At 38.4% G+C, this 22877-nt stretch overlaps 1 long non-coding RNA gene and 1 pseudogene across 1 annotated transcript in view; both read left to right on the forward strand.

Annotated features, from left to right (window-relative positions):
- The window catches only part of LOC109029364 (uncharacterized), a 45390-nt gene that overhangs the window by 13512 nt on the left and 9001 nt on the right, over window positions 1-22877 (forward strand). Inside the window, exon 2 of the long non-coding RNA XR_002008426.2 lies at window positions 22701-22764. This is a non-coding gene — a long non-coding RNA (uncharacterized lncRNA). The remainder of the gene's footprint in view (window positions 1-22700; window positions 22765-22877) is intronic.
- On the forward strand, window positions 16296-16441 carry LOC115930500 (uncharacterized; annotated as a pseudogene).

Consider the following 22877-nt stretch of genomic DNA (forward strand, 5'->3'; position numbering starts at 1 on the left):
ATAGGTAAGGAAGTATTTAATAAAATGGCACTTAAATAGAAGAAACATATTTTGTAACTCAACTTGCTGTTTAACACTATTCTTGAAATATTTTACATTGCATTCTCTTACCCTCATCTGGTACTATTTAAATTTTTGCTCATCAATTTGTTTGTGGGATATTGGTTCATTAGGAGACATGATTAATTGCATATTACCGATGATTCGTCAGGGCAAATGTGTTTCATTAATGGAACAGAGTACTGTGAATATGGCCAGCACAAAAAGTACTCAAATATTCACAGAAAATTTAAAAAATATATGTTGAATAGGACTGCCAACAGAACAGACTTGACCCACTAGGGAGGATTTATAGTGTCAGGTCTTAACATTTACAGTGTTAGACTTTCAGCTAAATTTCTAGGAGTTAAGTTTTCCAGAGGAGATGATACCCAGGCACTGTGGCAATATGCTTAAAATTAGAAGGAATAGCTGTCCATTCATTGCTGCTGTCTCCAGAATTTCTATGGAACATGGTGGCTCACCTGCTGCCTTCCAGGTAAATTCCTGAAGATAGTTCACTTTATAGCTCTGATTTTGTCAACTACAGAAGAAAATGGGAAGGAGAAGTGAAGAACGGTTCTTCTTGGTGATAAGTGTTCTGTTTTTCATGACATTGCTCACTGTGGTTTGAATACTTTTTCTAGGAAGAGTGACAGATTTGCACAGGTGTAGCTATACTCCTTCAACTGTCTTCCTTATTGCTAATCGTGATTTATGAGTTAGTTTTTCTAAGGTTTGGGAAGGCATCTGTGCTGTATCTTACAGTGGGCCTAAGGATCCAGGCCTATTTACTATCTGACTGTAATTTTACCCTCTGTATGCTTTCTTCCTTGATGGAAAAAAACTGGTATAAATTATCCACCATTTTTCACTGTTAAATGTATGTATTAGGGAGGGCGTTCCACAATGGCAGAATAGGAACAGCTCTGGTCCACAGCTCCCAGTGTGATCAATGCGGAAGACGGGTGATTTCTGCATTTCCAACTGAGGTACCTGGTTTATCTCATTGGGACTGGTTGGACAGTGGGTCCACGGAGTGCATTGCGGTGGACAGTGCAGCCCATGGAGGGCAAGCTGAAGCAGGGTGAGGTGTTGCCTCATCTGGGAAGCACAAGGGGTCGGGGGATTTCCCTTCCCTAGCCAAGGGAAGCCGTGACAGACTACCTGGAAAAGCGGGCACTCCCCGCCCAAATACTGCACTTTTCCCAGTGTCTTAGCAACTGGCAGACAAGGTGATTCTCTCCTGTGCCTGGCTCGGGAGGTACCATGCCCATCGAGCCTTGCTCGCTGCTAGCACAGCAGTCTGAGATCTATCTGCTAGGTGGCAGCCTGGCTGGGGGAGGGGCGTCTGCCATTGCTGAGGCTTGAGTAGGTAAACAAAGGGGCCGGGAAGCTTGAACTAGGTGGAGCCCACCGCAGCTCAGCAAGGCCTACTACCTCTAGACTCCACCTCTGTGGGCAGGGCATAGCTGAACAAAAGGCAGCAGACAACTTCTGCAGACTTAAACATCCCGGTCTGACAGCTCTGAAGAGAGCAGTGATTCTCCCAGCATGGTGTTTGAGCTCTGAGAACAAACAGACTGCCTCCTCAAGTGGGTCCCTGACACCCATGTAGCCTAACTGGAAGACACCTCCCAGTAGGGGCTGACAGACAACTCTTATAGGTGGCTGCTCCTCTGGGACAAAGCTTCCAGAGGAAGGATCAGGCAACAATATTTGCTGTTCTGCAATATTTGCTGTTCTGAAGCCTCCATTGGTGATACCCAGGCAAACAGGGTCTGGAGTGGATCTCCAGCAAACTTCAACAGACCTGCAGCTGAGGGGTCTGACTGTTAGAAGGAAAACTAACAAACAGAAAGGAATAGCATCAACATCAACAAAAAGGTCATCTACACCAAAACCCCATCCGTAGGTCACCAACATCAAAGACCAAAGGTAGATAAAACCACAAAGATAGGGAAAACCAGAGCAGAAAAGCTGAAAATTCTAAAAATCAGAACACCCCTTCTCCTGCAAAGGATCACAGCTCCTCAGCAGCAACAGAACAAAGTTGGACAGAGAAAGACTTTGACAAGTTGACAGAAGTAGGCTTCAGAAGGTCAGTAATAACAAACTTCTCCAAGCTAAAGGAGGATGTTTGAACCCATTGCAAGGAAGCTAAAAACCTTGAAAAAAGATTAGACAAATGGCTAACTAGAATAAACAGAGTAGAGAAGAACTTAAATGACCTGATGGAGCTGAAAACCATGGCACGAGAACTTTGTGATGCATGCACAAGCTTCAGTAGCTGATTCAATCAAGCGGAAGAAAGGGTATCAGTGATTGAAGATCAAATTAATGAAATAAAGTGAGAAGACAAGGTTAGAGAAAAAAGAGTAAACAGAAATGAACAAAATCTCCAAGAAATATGGGACTATGTGAAAAGAACAAATCTACATTTGATTGGTGTATCTGAAAGTGATGGGAAGAATGGAACCAAGTTGGAAAACACTCTTCAGGATATTATCCAGGAGAACTTCCCCAATCTAGCAAGGCAGGCCAACATTCAAATTCAGGAAATACAGAGAACACCACCAAGATACTCCCCGAGAAGAGCAACCCCAAGACACATAATTGTCAGCTTCACCAAGGTTGAAATGAAGGAAAAAGTGTTAAGGGCAGCCAGAGAGAAAGGTTGAGTTACCCACAAAGGGAAGCCCATCAGACTAACAGCAGATCTCTTGGCAGAAACTCCACAAGCCAGAAGAGAGTTGGGGCCAATATTCAACATTCTTAAAGAAAAGAATTTTCAACCCAGAATTTCATATCCAGCCAAACTAAGCTTCATAAGTGAAGGAGAAATAAAATCCTTTACAGACAAGCAAATGCTGAGAGATTTTGTCACTACCAGGCCTGCCCTACAAGAGCTCCTGAAGGACGCACTAAACATGGAAAGGAACAACCAGTACCAGCCACTGCAAAAACATGCCAAATTGTAAAGACCATCGATGCTATGAAGAAACTGCATCAACTAACAGGCAAAATAACCAGCGAACATCATAATGACAGGATCCAATTCACACATAACAATATTAACCTTAAATGTAAATAGGCTAAGTGCCCCAATTAAAAGACACAGACTGGCAAATTGGATAAAGAGTCAAGACCCATCAGTGTGCTGTATTCAGGAGACCCATCTCACATGCAAAGATGCACATAGGCTCAAAAGAAAGGTAATGAAGGAAGATCTACCAAGCAAATGGAAAGCAAAAAAAAGCAAGGGTTGCAATCCTAGTCTCTGATAAAACAGACTTTAAACCAACAAAGATCAAAAGAGACAAAGAAGGCCATTACATAATGGTAAAGGGATTAATTGAACAAGAAGAACTAACTATCCTAAATATATATGCACCCAATACAGGAGCACCCAGATTCATAAAGCAAGTCCTTAGAGGCCTACAAAGAGACTTAGATTCCCAAAAAATAATAATGGGAGACCATAACACCCCACTGTCCATATTAGACAGATCAGTGGGACAGAAGGTTAACAAGGATATCCAGTACCTGAACTCAGCTCTGGACCAAGCAGACCTAATAGACATCTACAGAACTCACCACCCCAAATCAGTAGAATATCCATTCTTCTCAGCACCACATCGCAGTTATTCTAAAACTGACGACATAATTGGAAGTAAAGCACTCCTCAGCAAATGTAAAAGAACAAAAATCACAACAAATTGTCTCTCAGACGACAGTGTAATCAAATTAGAACTCAAGATTAAGAAACTCACTCAAAACCGCACATCTACATGGAAACTGAACAACCTGCTCCTGAACGACTACTGGGTAAATAACAAAATGAAGGCAGAAATAAAGACGTTCTTTGAAACCAATGAGAGCAAAGACACAATGTACCAGAATCTCTGGCACACATTTAAAGCAGTGTGTAGAGGAAAAGTTATAGCACTAAATGCCCACAAGAGAAAGCAGGAAAGATCTAAAATGGACACCCTAACATCACAATTAAAAGAACTAGAGAAGCAAGAGCAAACACATTCAAAAGCTAGCAGAAGGCAAGAAATAACTAAGATCAGAGCAGAACTGAAGGAGATAGAGACACAAAAAACGCTTCAAAAAATCAATGGATTCATGACCTGATTTTTTGAAAAGATCAACAAAATTGATAGCCCACTAGCAAGATTAATAAAGAAGAAAAGAGAGAAGAATCAAATAGATGCAATAAAAAATGATAAAGGGGATATCACCACCAATTCCACAGAAATACAATCTACCATCAGAGAATACTATAAACACCTCTACGCAAATAAACTAGAAAATCTAGAAGAAATGGATAAATTCCTGGACACATACCCTCTCCCAAGACTAAACCAAGAAGAGGTTGAATCTCCTAATAGAACAATAACACGCTCTGAAATTGAGGCAATAATTAATAGCCTACCAAACAAAAAAAGTCTAGGACCAGACAGATTCACAGCCGAATTCTACCAGAGGTACAAAGAGGAGCTGGTACCTCCTTCTGAAACTATTCCAATCAAAACATTCCTTCTGAAACTATTCCAATCAATAGAAAAAGAGGTTATCCTCCCTAACCTATTTTATGAGGCCAACATCATCCTGATACCAAAGCCTGGCAGAGACACAACAAAAAAAGAAAAATTTAGACCAATATTCCTGATGAACATTGATGTGAAAATCCTCAATACAATGCTGGCAAACTGAATCCAGCAGCACATCAAAAAGCTTATCCACCACGATCAAGTTGGCTTCATCCCTGGGATGCAAGGCTGGTTCAACATATGCAAATCAATGAACATAACCCATCACATAAACAAAACCAATGACAAAAACCACATGATTATCTCAATAGATGCAGAAAAGGTCTTTGACAAAATTTAACAGCCCTTCATGCTAAAAACTCTCAATAAACTAGGTACTGATGGAATGTATCTCAAAATAATAAGAGCTATTTATGACAAACCCACAGCCAATATCATACTGAATGGGCAAATCTGGAAGCATTCCATTTGAAAATTGGCACAAGACAAGGATGCCCTCTCTCACCACTACCATTCAACATGGTGTTGGAAGTTCTGGCCAGGGCAGTCAGGCAAGAGAAGGAAATAAAGGGTATTCAATTAGGAAATGAGGGAGTCAAATTGTCCCTGTTTGCAGATGACATGATTGCATATTTAGAAAACCTCATTGTCTCAGCTCAAAATTTCCTTAAGCTGATAGGCAACTTCAGCAAAGTCTCAGGATACATAATAAATGTGCAAAATCAGAAGCATTCCTATACACCATTAACAGACAAACAGAGAGCCAAATCATGAGTGACCTCCCGTTCACGATTGCTACAAAGAGAATAAAATACCTAGGAATCCAACTTACAAGGGATGTGAAAGACCTCTTCAAGGAGAACTAAAACCACTGCTCAATGAAATAAAAAAGGACACAAACAAATGGAAGAATATTCCATGCTCATGGATAGGAATAATCAATATCGTGAAAATGGCCATACTGCCCAAAGTAATTCATAGATTCAATGCCATCCCCATCAAGCTACCAAAGACTTTCTTTACAGAATTGGAAAAAACTACTTTAAAGTTCATATGGAACCAAAAAAGAGCCTGCATAACCAAGGCAATCCTAAGCAAAAAGAACAAAGTTTGAGGCATCATGCTACTTGACATCAAACTATACTACAAAGCTACAGTAACCAAAACAGCATGGTACTGCTACCAAAACAGAGATATAGACCAATGGAACAGAACAGAGGCCTCAGAAATAACACCACACATCTACAACCATCTGGTCTTTGACAAACCTGACAAAAACAAGAAATGGGGAAAGGATTGCCTATTTAATAAATGGTGCTGGGAAAACTGGCTAGCCATATGTAGAAAGCTGAAACTGGATCCCTTTCTTACATTTTATGCAACAATTAATTCAAGATGGATTAAAGACTAAAATGTTAGACCTAAAACGATAAAAACCCTAGAAGAAAACCTAGGCAATACCATTCAGGACATAGGCATGGGCAAGGACTTTATGACCAAAACACAAAAGCAATGGCAACAAAAGCCATCTTAGACAAATGGGATCTAATTAAACTAAACAGCTTCTGCATGGCAAAAAACACTACCATCCTAGTGAACAGGCATCTTACAGAATGGGAGAAAATTTTTTGCAATCTACCCATCTGACAAAGGGCTAATATCCAGAATCTACAAAGAACTCAAACAAATTTACAAGAAAAAAACAACCCCATCAAAAAGTGGGCAAAGGATATGAACAGACACTTCTCAAAAGAAGATATTTATGCAGCCAACAGACACGTGAAAAAATGCTCATTATCACTGGTTATCAGAGAAATGCAAAATAAGATACCATCTCACGCCAGCTAGAATGGCAATCATTAAAAAGTCAAGAAACAACAGATGCTGGAGACGATGTGGAGAAATGGGAATGCTTTTACACTGTTGGTGGGAGTGTAAATTGGTTCAACCTGTGGAAGACAGTGTGGTGATTCCTCAAGGATCTAAAACTAGAATTACCATTTGACCCAGCAATCCCATTGCTGAGTATATACCCAAAGAATTATAAATCATGCTACTATAAAGACACACACACACATATGTTTATTGTGGCACTATTCACAATAGCAAAGACTTGGAACCAACCCAAATATCAATCAGTGACAGACTGCATTAAGAAAATGTGGCACATATACACCATGGAATACTATGTAGCCATAAAAAGGATGAATTCATGTCCTTTGCAGGGACATGGATGAAGCTGGAAACCATCATTCTCATCAGATTATCACAAGGACAGAAAACCAAACACTGCATGTTCTCACTCATAGGTGGGAACTGAACAATGAGATCACTTGGACACAGGGCAGGGAACATCACACACTGGGGCCTGTCAGGAGGAGGAGGCCTGGGGAACTGATAGCATTAGGAGAAATACCTAATGAAAATGATGAGTTGATGGGTGCAGCAAACCAGCATGGCTCATGTATACCTATGTGTCAAACCTGCACGTTGTGCACATGTACCCTATAACTTAAAGTATAATAATAAAAAAATTAAAAATAAATAAATAAATGAATAAATGTAATCACAACTGCTTTGCAAAGTTGTCATTGGGATTAGATATAATATTGCAAGGAGCACAATGGGCTTTTAATACATGGGGACTATTGTTATTCAAAATTCATCAGTCTTCTATTATTTCAGTTTAGATTACTGAATTTTATTCCATCAAATGGATATCTGGGACAGATGGAGTTGTGGATTAGAATCAAAGATTGGTAGTGCCAGAAGGGATCTGGGAGCATCCAGTCTATTCAATCTATGACCTTTAAGCAGATAAAAAAACTGTAGCTCAAGCTCATTGTGTCTTATCCTAGATACCATGTAGAAAAATATTACTTACACATGATATTTAGTACAAGACATACATTGTAGTAAAATAAAATGAAATAATTATTATAATGTTAACAATATTTAACATTATTAAAGCAATAATTATATTTTTATTATCATAGTGAGGATCGGTGGGAGACCTAGAAATGGAAATTAGTCCTTAAATCTTCCATTTCAAATTTCTTTCCATAGAAGCAAAAGTTCTTAAATGGGAATAATGATGTAACATTCCAAATCAAATCAATCAAATCAAAATGGACAGGGGTAGTATTCACCTACTCTTTTTCATACAGCTTTTTGTGAATTTAAATACATGGGAAGTAAATTTGGTTCAAACTGCTTACATTTCATATCTACCTAAAGAGTATATCTTTCCCTAGGAAAGTGTTCTAAAAAAAAAAAAAAAGGAAAGCTAATGTTAGCCCTATGATTTTACCAAATTTGGGAGGAAAATATATGCTGCAATTTTTATAGCATACATTTGTTGCATTATAAATGTATTTTGTAGGCTTGAAATCACAAATTCATATTTTTGTGTCCCTAACAATACTTTGCCATAATAAAGTGAAAATGATTAGACAATATATATATATTTATATATATATGTATCAGATTTAAAATTACTTTGTCCAACAAAGAAATTTTGTTGTAATCCCAGAGTTGGGTCTGAGGAAAAGCCAGGTCTATGAAAACAATCAGACATGGGCTCTGAAAGAAATAAGGTTTGACAAATTGTGACCATCCACTCAATTATTTCAAATAATGTCAGATAATCTTAGGTGGATTATTGAAATAATCTGATTGGTCTGATCATGCCAAATAAAAAAACTGGGAATCCCAAGTGTCTGAAATTTGGATGTCTGAAATATAGTTAATAAAACATAAAAATAATGAAGTCAATGCTATTTGTTGAAAATATTATTAAACTTCAGTCATAAAAATTACCTTTAATTATACTAAAATATATTGCATTTTGGCTTGTAGCCTGAATAGGGTTTTTTGTTTCAGTTTAAGTTTGAAATATGCTACATGAATTGGAGCTCAATTAATATTTATTCAATGAAATAGTGTGCACCTGGTAATAAATATAATGACTTTGGATGCATTTACAGAATAGATGAATCAGTACTATCTTTAGTAAGTTGTCCTTATTTTATTAGCCTTGCTATGCCTTTTTCCTGCTTTTAACCCTTTCTCCATCCTTACTCTAAACACTATTCTTTCAATATTTGAAAAGTGTGACTATTCTGAGAATCGCTAGTCTATGTCGTCAGGTAAAACATATTTTTTGACCTAGCTGGCATTATCCTATGCTAATATAACAGTGTTGCTAACATTCTTGCTATTTCATTAATAAACACTTCACTAATTCTTTCTGTTAATCATGAGTTCATGGAAAGGGACTGTGACATCTGATCTCTTGAGATGGTCCATAGGCCAGAGTTGGTGCTTGCTTCATTCTACTTCAGATCATGTCAGCTGTGAGTGAGGAGGCTAGTATTTTTTTTCAGTTTACCCAGCATAGGACCTCTCTGTGTCTTCCTGTTCTGATAAAGAAGAAACAAGGAGTATAAACTTGCCCACTGGACACAATTTTGTGCGTGTGTAGTTTAGCAAAATTCACAGACTACCCATCAGAAACCATACACTAGGTGTTCATTCTTCTGATGATGGATGTAATTTAATATTTGTCATTGAATCACAAAAATGGGGTAATTTGATAGATAAGGAAATAAAACAGTCTTAATGCCTCTGTCTTCTCAATCTTCCACAAAAACAGAAGGAGAAAGAAGGCATCAAGCAACATTTTATTTTGCTTATGTATTTTGTGGATTAGGAATTCAGACAGCACAGCAGAGATAGCTTGTTTCTGCTTCACCTGTCGGAAGCTTCAGCTTGGGAAGATTTGAAATATGGGGCATAAATCAAACCATGAGAGGCTACATTCATCTGGAGGCTTCTTCACTTACATGTCTGGCACCCAGGCTGACATGACCTAAAGGCTGGGCTCAGATGGTTTTATCAAACAGAGCTCTGACACAAGGGCTGTCCATGTGGCTCGAGCTTACTCTCAGCATGGTAGCTTCTGGGTAGCTGACCTTATGAATGTGCATTCCAGCAAAAAAGATGGCAGCTGCATGGCCTTTTGTGACCTAACCTTGGAAATCACTTCTGTTATATTGGTCAACACTGGCACAAGGCCACTAAGATGCAAGGGGAGAAGAACAGATTTGATTTCTTGATGAGAGGGTTGTCGTGGAATTCTGATCTTGCCTTGAAAGTGCACCAGAAGGCATAGCTTTTCTCTGAATCAGCTTCATTCAGGTGTCGTGGATAGCACTCAGATTGTTTACTCCATGATTCCTTGGTGACTATTTCAATGTGCATAGACCCTTTATTCTATGTGAGATGAACACTTTACTGACACAAGAGAGATAATGAAAGACTAAATTTTGCTGAGTGCTGACTGATTATATGTGTTGTCCTTATCCCCACTAAACTCATATTAGCATTACATACACCTAATCTATTCTGGGACTAGTGGCTTCTTTGAACCCCTTGGACATGTTTCTTTCCAGGGTCACTGAGCTTTTGAAGACTGCATTAGTCTGTTCTCACATTACTATAAAGAAATACATGAGACAGCATAATTTATAAAGAAAAGAGGTTTAATTGGGTCATGGTTCTGAGGCTGCAGCATGATGCTGGCATCTGCTCAGCTTCTAGGTAGGCCTCAGCAAACTTACAGTCATGGTGGAAGACAGAGGGAGCAGGCATGGCACAGGGCCAGAGCAGGAGAAAGAGAGTGAGAGGGGAGGGGCTACACACTTTTAAACAACTGGATCTCATGAGAACTCACTATCACAAGGACAGCAACAAGGGGATGGTACTAAACCATTCATGCGAAATCTGCCCCCATGATCCAGTCACCTCCCACCAGGTCCCATCTTCAACACTGGGGATTACATTTCAATATGAGATTTGAATGGGGACACACATCCAAATTATATCAGAGAGGATCTGACTTGATTGGATCAGTTTCCTCAAAGACTCTCTGTCTCCAACCAGATAACTGTATCAGACCACCATCCATGAGGAAAGATTCTCAGAGATTCTCTCACAGAGCCCTTGTCCATTATTGAGAACAAAAAAATTAGGATCCAGAGGATGAAAAAGAACTCAAATTTGTGCTTCTGTAATAAACGTGGATTAACATAAGAATAGCAGATTTATGCATACCTAAAGTGTCAAATGCTTTATGAGAAGATGTGGGGCCTTCTAAGGAAGAGAATGGAGTTTTTGTCCTTGAAGGAACTTACCATCTTATGCAAAAGGTAGAAAAGTACATGCATCTTCTCAAAAATGTACAGCCACTGCAGAAATATGTAAAATTAAACACACCATGGAAATATACAACTAGGTATAACCATACTTAATAGCTGAGCTGGAATGCATGAATAATTAGAGCGAGGTGGTATTAACAACAAGGAGTGCTCAGTAGTGAAGGTGATCTTAAGGGGAGGAAATGGATTCCATAAAGATGAGATAAAGAAGGCATAGTAAGAAGGAAACCCGGAGGTCTCCCTAGGTTTCAGAGAGGTTGAGATATTTTGAGTTCTACTTTCAGAGAGGTGTGCTTTTCGACTACATTGAAATTTTGATTCTAATTCTAGCTGCCTAGAAATATATTCCACCTAATATATTTCCTCCTACCAACTCTCTCCTCCATCCAGCTACCAAGATCATAGATTTCATGACAGCAAGCCCCCTGCATCACCAGCCTTGGTGTCTTCTGCATAATCTAGAATAATACTTTAGTGGAGGATGTGACAGGTACATTTTAATGGAATTGAATTACCTTGAGCAGACTTAGCCCTTGATACCTCATGGCCAGCCCACACCTTGTTAGATGTCTATTTCCTGTGTTCCTAGGACTTCCCTGGGGTTATTTTATTAGTAATAATACTATTGTAGTTTTTGAGACAGGGTCTCACTCTGTCATTCAGGCTGGAGTGCAGTGTTGTGATCTCAGCTCACTGAAACCTCCAGCTCCTGGGTTCAAGAGAATCTCGTGCCTCAGCCTCCCAAGTATCTGGGACTGCAGGCGTGCACCACCATGCCCAGATAATTTTTGTATTTTTAGTCGAGACAAGGTTTCTCCACATTGGCCAGGCAGGTCTCCAATTCCTAAACTCAAGTGATCTGCCTGGCTTGGCCTCCCGAAATGCTGGGATTACAGGCATGAGCCACCATGCCTTGTCACTCTGGGGTTATTCTTGCATCTGCTTTATAATCATAACTCTTTCCATAAAGTGATGCTGTTCCTTTGGCAACCTACACAGCTGATTTCATTGAGCAGTCATATTATGCTAGTTATACTCTATTATTCTTTTGGGCATACCAGTTTTTGTTGAATGAGCTCAGGGCCTAAGCCAAATGTAAAATGTGTGTGTGTGTGTATATATATATACATATATTTGCATGCATGTATGTGTGTATATATAAGTATATACAGATATGTAGATATCTGTTTTCAAATACTCTTAGAAAGAAAGGCCCCATCTAGATTTCATAATTATTTCTCCCTCTCCACACTTAACACATTTTTGTTTTTAGCATTTCCTTTTCTCATTTCCTGTTGACATAGTTCTAGGTTTCAAGGCTTATTTATTCTCCTTGTGCATGTACATTTCATACATTTCTAATCTGAAAGCTTCTGTCATTCTCAAGGAGGCAAAGCTAATGAAAACTCACATCATCATGGTGCACAGGCAGAACTAGCCCACAGAAGCCCTGCTGGTTGGTCAAGGCTGGTCCAAGACTCCTTTTGCCAAGAAACTGCTGCTGCTACTAATCCCCTCCTAGCTCCTTGGAGTACAGCCCAGAAAGGACAGGTTAGTTTGGGCCCTGACAAGGTTATCAGAAAAGCCCCAACACCAAAGACTAAAAATCTGACACTCACAATCCTCACAATGGAGTCAACACAAAACAGAAAGTGATCCTGTTCTTGTAATCTTAGCTCTGCCCAGGTCACCATCTTGCCTGGCTGGTTTTGTTGATGCCAGCATAATGTGACACAGATTCCAAAGGCACAGCCATTTCCAGGACCAGAGGGTGGTGGATTATATAACCAAGCTGGGTAGTGTCAGGTTTATCAAAGGCTGATAACTAACAACTCGCAGCTACTTGCCTTGGCCAAAAATGAGGCAGAGTGAAACAGCTCAAAATTCTGCACAGTCAAATTGAACACATAGTTTATTATAATTTATTTTCTATGCAAAATCTATAGGTCATTTAAAATTCTTTCCTTAATACTGTTTATCAGCTGTGCATCTCAAAGCTGATGATGGTACAGGAAACAATTGTGTAATAATACCCCTAAAATGGTGCGAATGTTTGAGTAGATAAAAGGGCCAGCAGTTGGTGAATTAGCAACCTGAATTCAAATTTTAAATTATGTAACCTCAGGATATACAGGTGATAGAAGACAAAGCACCAAATATTTAAACAGGAAAAAGTAAAGGTTACATTTCAATCAGTAATGCAATCATTTATTTAAGATGCAGAGAGTCATCAACTCAGCCACCAATACTTATGACTTGAGAATGTTGAGTTCTATGACTCACCATGGGAAGGATCTGGGTTTCAACTTGTGTCTAAAAGGGAACATTTATTTTAAAATTTTCCCATTCTTTACCCCACATTGGCCTGATAATCTGTATTGTGGCTTACAGAATCTTACAGACAAAGTTGAAGTGAGAGAGAAAGCGAAGAATGGGCACATAAAAGGGAATTTGCCCAGATCTAGTCCTGAAAGACCTACAAGATCCTGCATTTTTTTCAGGTTTTTCACTAATTTTAAAGACTCTGAGAAGTCTTAATCTAGATCCAGGCTCAGGTAAAAATCTAAAATGATCAAAGTCTGTGCATGATCTCAATTTTCACACACTCTCCTCTTGGCACTAGCCAGAGCTACCCTTTCCTTTTGGGAAGATACTGGTAGAACATGATTGAGTTATTAACTATGGGAATTATTTTGACCTTAAACAAAAACTTGTATTACATGAACTATTATTAAGAATAATGATATATTACACATGTAGAGAGTCTCATCACTTTTTAAGACATTGTTGTGTCTATCGAACAACTTTGCCAAGCAGATCAAGAAAGCATTAGCCTCATTTCATACAGCAATTTACTGTAGCTCTAAAAAGATAAATAATTTACTCAAGAAAAATTAGAAAGTGGGTAGCCCAATGCACTTCCCATCACAAGGCTTTTGTGAGTCTTTCCAAAGTGTGTTCCTTGGAACACTAGCTGTATCAGACAGAATAATGGCCCCTTCGAAGTTGTCCACATCCTAATCCCTGGATCCTGTGACTGTATTACTTGACATTTCAAAGGGTAGTTATGATTGCAGGTGGAATTAAGGTTGCTAATTAACTGACCTGAAAATAGAGAGTTTATCCTGGATTATTTGGGTAAGCCCATTATAATTACAAGGTCCTTAAAAGTAGAAAAGGGTGTAGAAGAGGTGCTGCCCTGTGAGAAGGGACCAGTCTGCTGTTGTTGGCTTTAAAGATAAAGAAAGGGGGCCCTGAGTCAAGGAATGCAGATGGCTCCAAAAGTTGGAAAAGTTAAGGAAACGAACTCTCTCCTAGAACCTTCAGAAAGGAATGCAGACACCTTGACTGCGGCCCAGTGAGACCTGTGTCAGATTTCTACCTAAGAACTATAACATAATATATTTGTATTGCTATAAGTTACTCAATTTGTGATAATTTGTTGAAATAGCAGTAGAATACTAATGCACTAGTCCTGTGACAGGTTTTATTAACAAGTGTTTTCTAAGACAATGGTATGGTGGTAAAGAAAACCTGTTAGTAACTGTCAATTTGTGTGGTATAACTACTCCCACCATAGCCAATTTCAAACTACCACAGTGACATCACTGAACTCAGAGTTGGGAAGAGATGCCCACAACCTTAAGCTGGTATGGGCCAGCTGCAGCATACCACTGGAATAAGTTTGGGAAACTGCATACTTAGCCCCTTTGGAATTTCACTATACATATTAGCTTTATTAGAGGTAGCCCTTCAGATAAGACATCTGCTTAACTTTACTTAACTCAGCATTCCAAACTTATTTGACATTTTTTCCCCTAAATAATACACATTGTGTGGAAACTTGGACAGTCAGTGACAAAATCGTTACCAGCTGCTCTGTCTACTGTCTCCCAATTCAGATTTTTTTTCCACTCTGCCAAAACGTGCCCCCAGTTTGTGAACAGATTTTACTTTTTTATTGTTATCTACCTCATAATACTTGGGGACAATGAGTGTAGGGGCCATAACATAGGAGGAGCAGAACTAAGGAGAAGTAGTTGTGGCTAGCCCTTTGTCCCCGACCGCCCACTTTGCAGAGCAAAGCAAGTAGCAGCAAGCAGCTGATTAAAAACTGATCTCTATTGACATCAAGATCTACTGACTGACGAGCACTTCTCTTCCAACACAATCAGTCCAAATTGTCAACTGAATGAGGGCCACCTTCCTTCAAAGGGACCAGCTTTTGACTGCTAGGTGTAATAGGATAAATGTAATAGGATAAATGACATTTGCCCTGTGAATACTACTCCACGTAATTCCCTTTCTAGGCTTTTCAGAAGCTTGGGGGAATCTTTTGATAATGATTTAATTTTTCCCCTGAGCTTATTAACTCTGCTTGTTAAGGGCATAGGGTTGGGGGTTGGGGTGCTTTAATCTTGCTAATTAACTACATTTCTGTCTCTTCCTGTTTAGATAATTTCTTTTGGATGACTCATCCTCTTTAGGGTAAATGTTCAGTCTGTCAGATTTCCCAACCGTTTCCCTCTTCTTCCCTGAGATGGTGCCGTATGTCTGGGGGTGTGAGGCCAGGGGGCGATCTTATAATCCTGAGGCAGCAGGGTCAAGCTTCTGTGAATGCGGGTCCTTGTTTGGTGCACTGTTTGTTCTTGGGCTTTGTGGTGACGAAGTTAGTCTGTGCCAACCCATGGGGGTCTGCTGATAGGTGGCTGTCTCCTCATCGCCTGCAGAGATCATGCTGAGACGTGTGGCTTCGGCCATTGCCTGAAGCCTCTGGTCTCCACGCTATGCTGCCCTTGCTTCTGGCCAGACTTCTGCCAGCTCTCCCAACACTTCTGTCTTGCCGTCATTCGCGTTTACGGGATCCAAGTATATCCCACACAGAGGAGTACCACTTCAGGCTATCAAGGGCCATCTCTCTTGATGCTGCATTGTATACTGGTGGCATACTGGTGGCATGTTGGATGAGACACAGAGAAAAATGTAGAGCTTCTCCATCCCCCAAATTACACCACAGAAAGTGGGTCACTAGCTCCAGTGTTCCTGGATTTCCCAATACGTTAGGGAGCAGCAGGGATTAGACACTTAATAACCTGGCTCTATCACCTCTTTACTTTTCTTTACATTCTACTGTGTTCAAAGAAATGGCTTCCTATTGTATCTTCTTACCTGCTTTCTGGTTGAAACACTTCTTAGGTCACATCTATTTCAATAGGCTTCATGGCTTAGCTTTCACGGGTGGCAGAGGTAACTTCTACGTACAAAATAAAGGACTCTAAAATATGAGGTGGCAAGGTTTGGTTTGTGTATAAAGAATAATTGAACAACTAGAAGGGAAGAGTCACCTAGGATGAAAATACGTTGATTTAATATCCTGGCTATTCCCATTATACCTGCTGATAGGATTGTGCTAATGGGAATGTAAAGCCTCCTTTTCCCCATTACAGAATTGCTAAAGAATATAAATAAATCTCATTGCATTACTTCTCAGCCTTTTGGCTAAGATCAAGTGTAATAAATCTCATTGTGCTTTATGCCTAATGTGTGCTTATATTAAACTGATTTATCCGTAGGAGATAAGGTGTTATAATCCTAGTGGACAATAGTATTCATAATGTGCTTTTAGTGAACTCAGAGGAATGTATTTTCCAGATGAAAGGCTTTTTCCCCCCTTTCCATTTCTCTAGTAATTTGTATTTTGTTCTAGTAGCATATATTATACCTATAGTAATTACTTGTTTCCATATCTTTCTTCCTGCCTCCCAACATTTCTCCACATGTACACTAAGCATACATTGCCATAAGAGCTGGAATCCTGTGATATTTATGTGTGTACATTTTCACATGTATATCTCAAGTTCTGTGCCTGGCACACAGTTGCTGCTCAATTCATGAATGAGTCAAGTGACTTGCTAAGTAGCCATTCAGCAAATAGGCAGCAGAGAAAAAAAATCTTGTTTCACCATCCATACCAAGTCTTTTGTGGGGGCACAATAACTCAGCAGTGGGACTGACTCAAGAGAAGTGAATCACAGCAGATTGAAAACTTCACTTTCAGAAATGGGATATTTTCATTGAATTTGACAACATGAATTGACTGTGTACGAACCATTCAACAAATTGTGAATGTTGAATGAGGCTCCAGAGCAATATTTTTTATGGCAAAATAAGAATTAGCATGGACAGAGAGTATTTTTTTTTCTACCAGCCAGACACAAATTATTAGCATGTTCAATCTAAGAGTTTGATTATTGGGATGATACTTCTACTGCCACCAGTGCAAGTATTCTGAATTCTCTTTCCCTTGAAATAAATGGGCCTTTTTCTTATTCCTCTACCTGGAATGAGGCAATCATGGTCCAGTTATAGCAGCCATCTTGTAACCATGAGATTATGGGTAACCTTTTAGTGATGCTGGTGCACAAAGCTGGAAGGAGAACATGTTGTCACTGATAGTAATAGGGCTGTCATAATAGGCCTATATTGTCTATCTCCAAAATTCTCCTACAATGTCAAGGGAGGGCCTCAGTGGCTAAAGTAAACTCACTTTCCTACTGGTCCAGAGATCTTCAACAGCAGAAATCAAGAAAGAGATTGGTCAAAGAAATGAAGGCTCCTCTGCAAGACAGGATGTGCCCACTAACAAGAGTTAAATAAAAGCTTCAGAATTCAGTATGCATTACATGAATCAGTATATAAAAAGAGGTTAGAACAGTGCTTGGCATGATTAAACACGATGCGTTTGCTCTCATCGTTATTGTTACTGCTGTTGCTGATATTGCTACAGAGTAAACTGCTACTAGCTCCAGTCAATAGGTGTTCTTTGAAAAATTTAAATGATTTTATTTTTTTCCCCAATCTCTACTACCCCAGCCCATGGTAAACATCATTCTGCTCTCTACTTCTATGAGTTCAACATTTTTAGATTCCACGTATGCATGAGACAATGTGATATGATATTTGACTTTCTGTGACTGGTTTATTTCACTTAATATAATGTCCTGCAGCCTCATCCATGTCGTTGCAAATGACAGGATTTCCTTCCTTTTTAAAGCTGTATAGTATTCTGTTGTGTATATATACATTTTCTTTATCCATTCATCTGTTGATGAGCACTTAAGTTGATTCCATATTTTGGCTATTGTGGTAATGTTGCAATGAATATGGGAGTGCAGAGATCTCTTTGACATAATGATTTCATTTCCTTTGTATATATATATACCCAATGGTGGGATTGCTGGATTTTAAACTATTTTAAATTCAAAAATTAATTCCTACTTATTGCAGAAAGAGTTAGTATAGGTATGTTAAAAAAGGAAAAAAATAAAATACTACCTAACGATAATCATTAACAGTTTGATCTATATACGTATATTTCTCAAAAAGGATTACATCATGCTATGTTTACTATTTTACAAAGTACTTCTGTTTTAACTATAATATTGATGATATCTTTTTAATATTTTCTACTCTAAATGCAAAATTATACTGATTTTTAATATATCTTACTATTTAATGAGGCGTTAGAATATATATAATTCTATATATATAAATTTATATATACATATGTTCTACATTTATATATTAACATATATATTTATAATATATATTTTTCTCATAATAAAGAAAGCATTTGGCTTCATTATTATTTTATATTATTTTATTGTATTTTATATCATTTTATTCATTATATTTTGTATTATTTTATTATAGCCAAAAAATCTTTTGTGCTTTTAGAAATTTCTTCTTTTTTAAATATGAGAATTTTTTTTATTGTGCTATGCAATTGATTAGTAGATTATTCACTGGACCTGGTTTTGAGTCATAGCTTCAGCTGTGACTGTTTCTCAAGAGAACCACATACTGCCTTCACATTGTCTCAATGCTGCTGGAATACACCAACTAACTCTAAAGTCTGTTGTCTTGAACATAATGTAAGCTAAGTTGTTTAAAATACGGACCTATTTCATGCTGTGCATTTGCTGGTGAAGAAAGATTTTAGACTGATTGTGAGCATGCCGTTTGAAAGAGTGAGTGGCTCAGCAGTTTGGAACTGTTTCTAATAAAAACACAAAACCATAACTGCCTTTGGGTCATCAGTCCAACAGGTTATAGTGATGTAGCATGAAGTATCTGTGTGTCTCAGACCAAACTGATTATCCTGGATGCTAAACTGAGAACTTACAACAAAACAGAACAATAAAAAAAAAAAAAATCCCTGGTCTACTGTAACATCCTAATTGTAATCTAAGATAAAAACAACACGCTAAGCTACAGAGGACTCTTGTATTTTGTGTAGAAGGGGATTTATGAGCACATTAGTAGGGAAAACCAAGGTAGGTGAATGAATGTAATGAAATTTTAAAGGTAGAACAATTTAATAACCTCTTCATTAGGATACTCCTGTATAAAAGATTCTATTTTGTACACTTTATTCTTATCTATACTGTAAAGTGCTATATAACCTCTAACTGACAAAATATTCTGGCAGCATCTTTTGGCTTAGTTAGGTACTATGCGAATTCAGAGATAACAACATTGCATTCATTTAAGTGTGTTATATTATTAATCTTGCCACCCAGTATGTCTTTTTACAGTCTATTACATTTAGACCTAGAGAAATTGTCAATTGACAGAGAATACGTTTTAGTATCAGTATCTTGAAAGCAAATTTGTATTCCTTTTGATGCTGAAATTGTGGATTTGCAGTAGAACAATACAATCATTGTGTAGTATAACAGGTCTCATAATTCAGTGTAATTGGAAGTCAAAGATTGTATGGGAATGGAAAGCAAAATATAAAATGATTAGTTGCCTAGGAGAGTTTTCTAATTTTTCTACAGAGTATTTATTGGTTAACACAAACTTCAGAAAATATATCTTCTGTGACTTATGTTGTACTATAAAATATTTAATTACATTTAACTCTCAATTCTCATTTGTGTGTGTGTGTGAATGTGCACATGTGCTAAATCAAAACGTGATGCAATTCTAAATGCCTTCTAAGAAACAGAAGCTAGTAAGGAGTACAGCCAAATTTTGGGGTGAACTATTCATAGAAAGTGACATCTGCAAAGCCCAGTGTCTAATAAAAACACAGGACAAATAAGTAAATGTTTCCTTTTCTTACAGACATTGAACTTTTTGTAGGAGACAGATGTTATTACATTACCTGGTTCCAAATGACTGCTAGAGAGTGAAGAATAAAAACAGCATTTTACTTTTTATGTTTATAAAGTTCAATGATCTAATTTAATTTGCTTATTGTAAATAAAATCAGTTTTAATAGTCCTATAAACTAAGAGTCCGTTAATTAATGGAGAATTTTACAAAAATAGGATAAATTTCTATTTATCTCTGCTGTAGTCAAACATTTACTAATAGTTTTATTAAAACAATTTTAAATGACCACAATTATATTTGTTATGTGTAAAATGGGTGTGATGGACTCACTAATGTCTAAGGTCCATTTCACTTTAAAATTATATCCTAAGTTATTTCTCAATGAAGTTTAGCATTTTCCAAGTTGTTTGAGAAAAAGAATTTTTTAGTTTTTCTTCAATGCCACTGAAACAGAGTGTTTACATTATTTTAGACTCCTTAAATTGCAAACGAACTGTGCTGCCATCTGTGCAAGTGAATGCACAATAATACATAAGATTATTTGCTACAAATTAAACTATTTTATATTTTTTAACCAGGATTAACCATGTTTCATCTATGAGAAACTAAAATTTAGACTTTTCTGTATTTAAACAGCACGACAAAAGTGGCCCAAAGTGGTAGGACAATTTCTACCTACCTGGAGACTATAACACTCAGGTGGCTGGGTGTGGTGGCTCACACCTGTAATCCCAGCACATTGGGAGGCCCAGGCAGGCAGATCAACTGAGGTCAGGAGTTTGAGACCAGCCTGACCAACACAGAGAAACCTCATCGCTACTAAAAATACAAAATTAGCCGGGGGTGGGGGTGGCGCATGCCTGTAATCCCAGCTACTCGGGAGGCTGAGGCAGGAGAATCACTTGAACCTGGGAGGCAGAGGTTGCGGTGAGCCAAGATCGTGCCATTGCACCCCAGCCTGGGCAACAAGAGTGAAACTCCTTCACAAACAAATAAACAAACAAAACACCCAGGCTTTGGCATATTGGCCCTGAAGGGTGGAGATGAGCCTGTCAAAACAAATAGCTTCCTCTCAAAAGCTCTAATCTTGAAATGCTCAGAGCTCACCTTAGAGAGTCTTAGTGGGCTGGAAGCAGACTGTGTACTTGTGAACATCTAAATCCATCCTGTGGCTATTGTAAACAAGATTACCCAAAAGAGTTTTGGGAGATTAGAAAGGTCAAAGAGGACATGGTCACAGAATGCAGGAGAGGATGATTAGAAACTAGGAATGCTCTATAAGGCAGTTTGGGGTTATGTTGTGATTTATAAGGGAGTTTCATTGATTCCTTTAACAAATAATTGTTGAGCAGCTCCAGAGTAAAAGACATTGTGCTACGGTCATGGAGGGTCTAGCTATGCTGTCCAGTATGTAGATACTATTCACCTGTGACTCTTTAGATTTAAATTTTACTGAATTAAAATAAATAAAAATAAAGCTCAGTTCCCATTTGCACTGGCCATATGTCAAGTACTCAGTAGCCACAATGTAGCTAATGGCTATCATATTGGACAGTGGGAATATGAAATATTTATGTCATAACAGAAACATTTATTGGAGAATGCTGGCAGAATAGTCAAAGATATCCTGGTGCTTTTCATGCTGGTAACCCACTTGAGCAGATTATGTAAACAAATAGATGCAATAGCAAACAGTGTATCATATGAGCAATTTAAGAGGTATAGATAAGATAACTGAGTGACTTCAGAGAAAAAAAGAGAATTACATAGGATTGTCAGAATAGAGTCACAGAAAAAGTACACTTTGAAGTCAGGACTGAAGAAAGTATGAAGAAAGTCATTGTCTTAGCTTGGGATACAGTAACAAAACACCATAAACTGAGTGGCCTAAATAACAAATATTTATTTCTTACAGTTGGAGACTGGGAAGTTCAAGATCAAGGTGCTAAAAAATTTAGTGTCTGGTGAGGGTTTACTTCTTGGTTTGCTGATGGGTACCTTCTCATGGTATCCTCACATGGCAGCGGGTTGTGGGGAGGAAGAGAGAGAGAAAGGAAGCATGCTCTTTAGTATCATGTCTCATTTTAAAAGGGCGCTAATCTCATTCATGAAGCCTCCACCCTCACGACCTCGTCTAATCCTACTTACCTCCCACAGACCCCGTCTCCTAACACCTACCCATCACATTAGAGGATAGGGTTTCAACATATGAATTTGAGGGAAACAAGCATTCCATCCAAAACAGCAGTTGAAGACAAAGTGAAAATGTTCTCTCTATAAAGGAAGATGTGAGTTCAGAGGCAGGAACAGATGGCAATTAGGCTTGGGTAAAGAGCTCAGGAGAGGAGGGGATGAAAAGGCACCTGAAGCCATTGGTATTCTAACTGTGAAGATCCTTGAGGGCTAAGAATTTGAGCTTTTTTTTCTGAAGGGACTGGGAAACCACTAGAATTTCTGAGTAAGAAATGTGATCCAAGTGTTATTTCAGAAAGATATATCTGGCAGCGCTGCGCAGACTGGGTAGGGTGGAGAGAGAGGAAGTTGATAGACCATATTAAAGTGTGTGGAAAATAGACCATATGTGCAGTTGTAAGGATTGTAAGGACCTGAACTTGAGTATCTGCAACTTACTCTGGACACACAATATAGTGAATCTTGAATAAAATAAGCTTTTTTACAAACTAACAGCATTATTAGAAATCCAGGTCCCCATATTTCCGTAAATGACTGCTTTTTTACATCTGTCTTTTGTTGTCTTCAGTCAGAAGGTTGCAGATTGCCCATACTTCATAGCAGAGCAACAGGGGGGACTTAGGGACAAAAAGGTAAGATCCGGGGGAAAAATATGTAAGGAAATGGGAATAATTCAGGCTGAAGACAGAAATAGGACCAGGCACATGGAAGTCACTTGAGACGTGCAGTGTGCTGAAATCTTCAT

Source organism: Gorilla gorilla, chromosome 14, assembly GCF_029281585.2.
Source record: "Gorilla gorilla gorilla isolate KB3781 chromosome 14, NHGRI_mGorGor1-v2.1_pri, whole genome shotgun sequence".
NCBI classification, from domain to species: domain Eukaryota; kingdom Metazoa; phylum Chordata; class Mammalia; order Primates; family Hominidae; genus Gorilla; species Gorilla gorilla.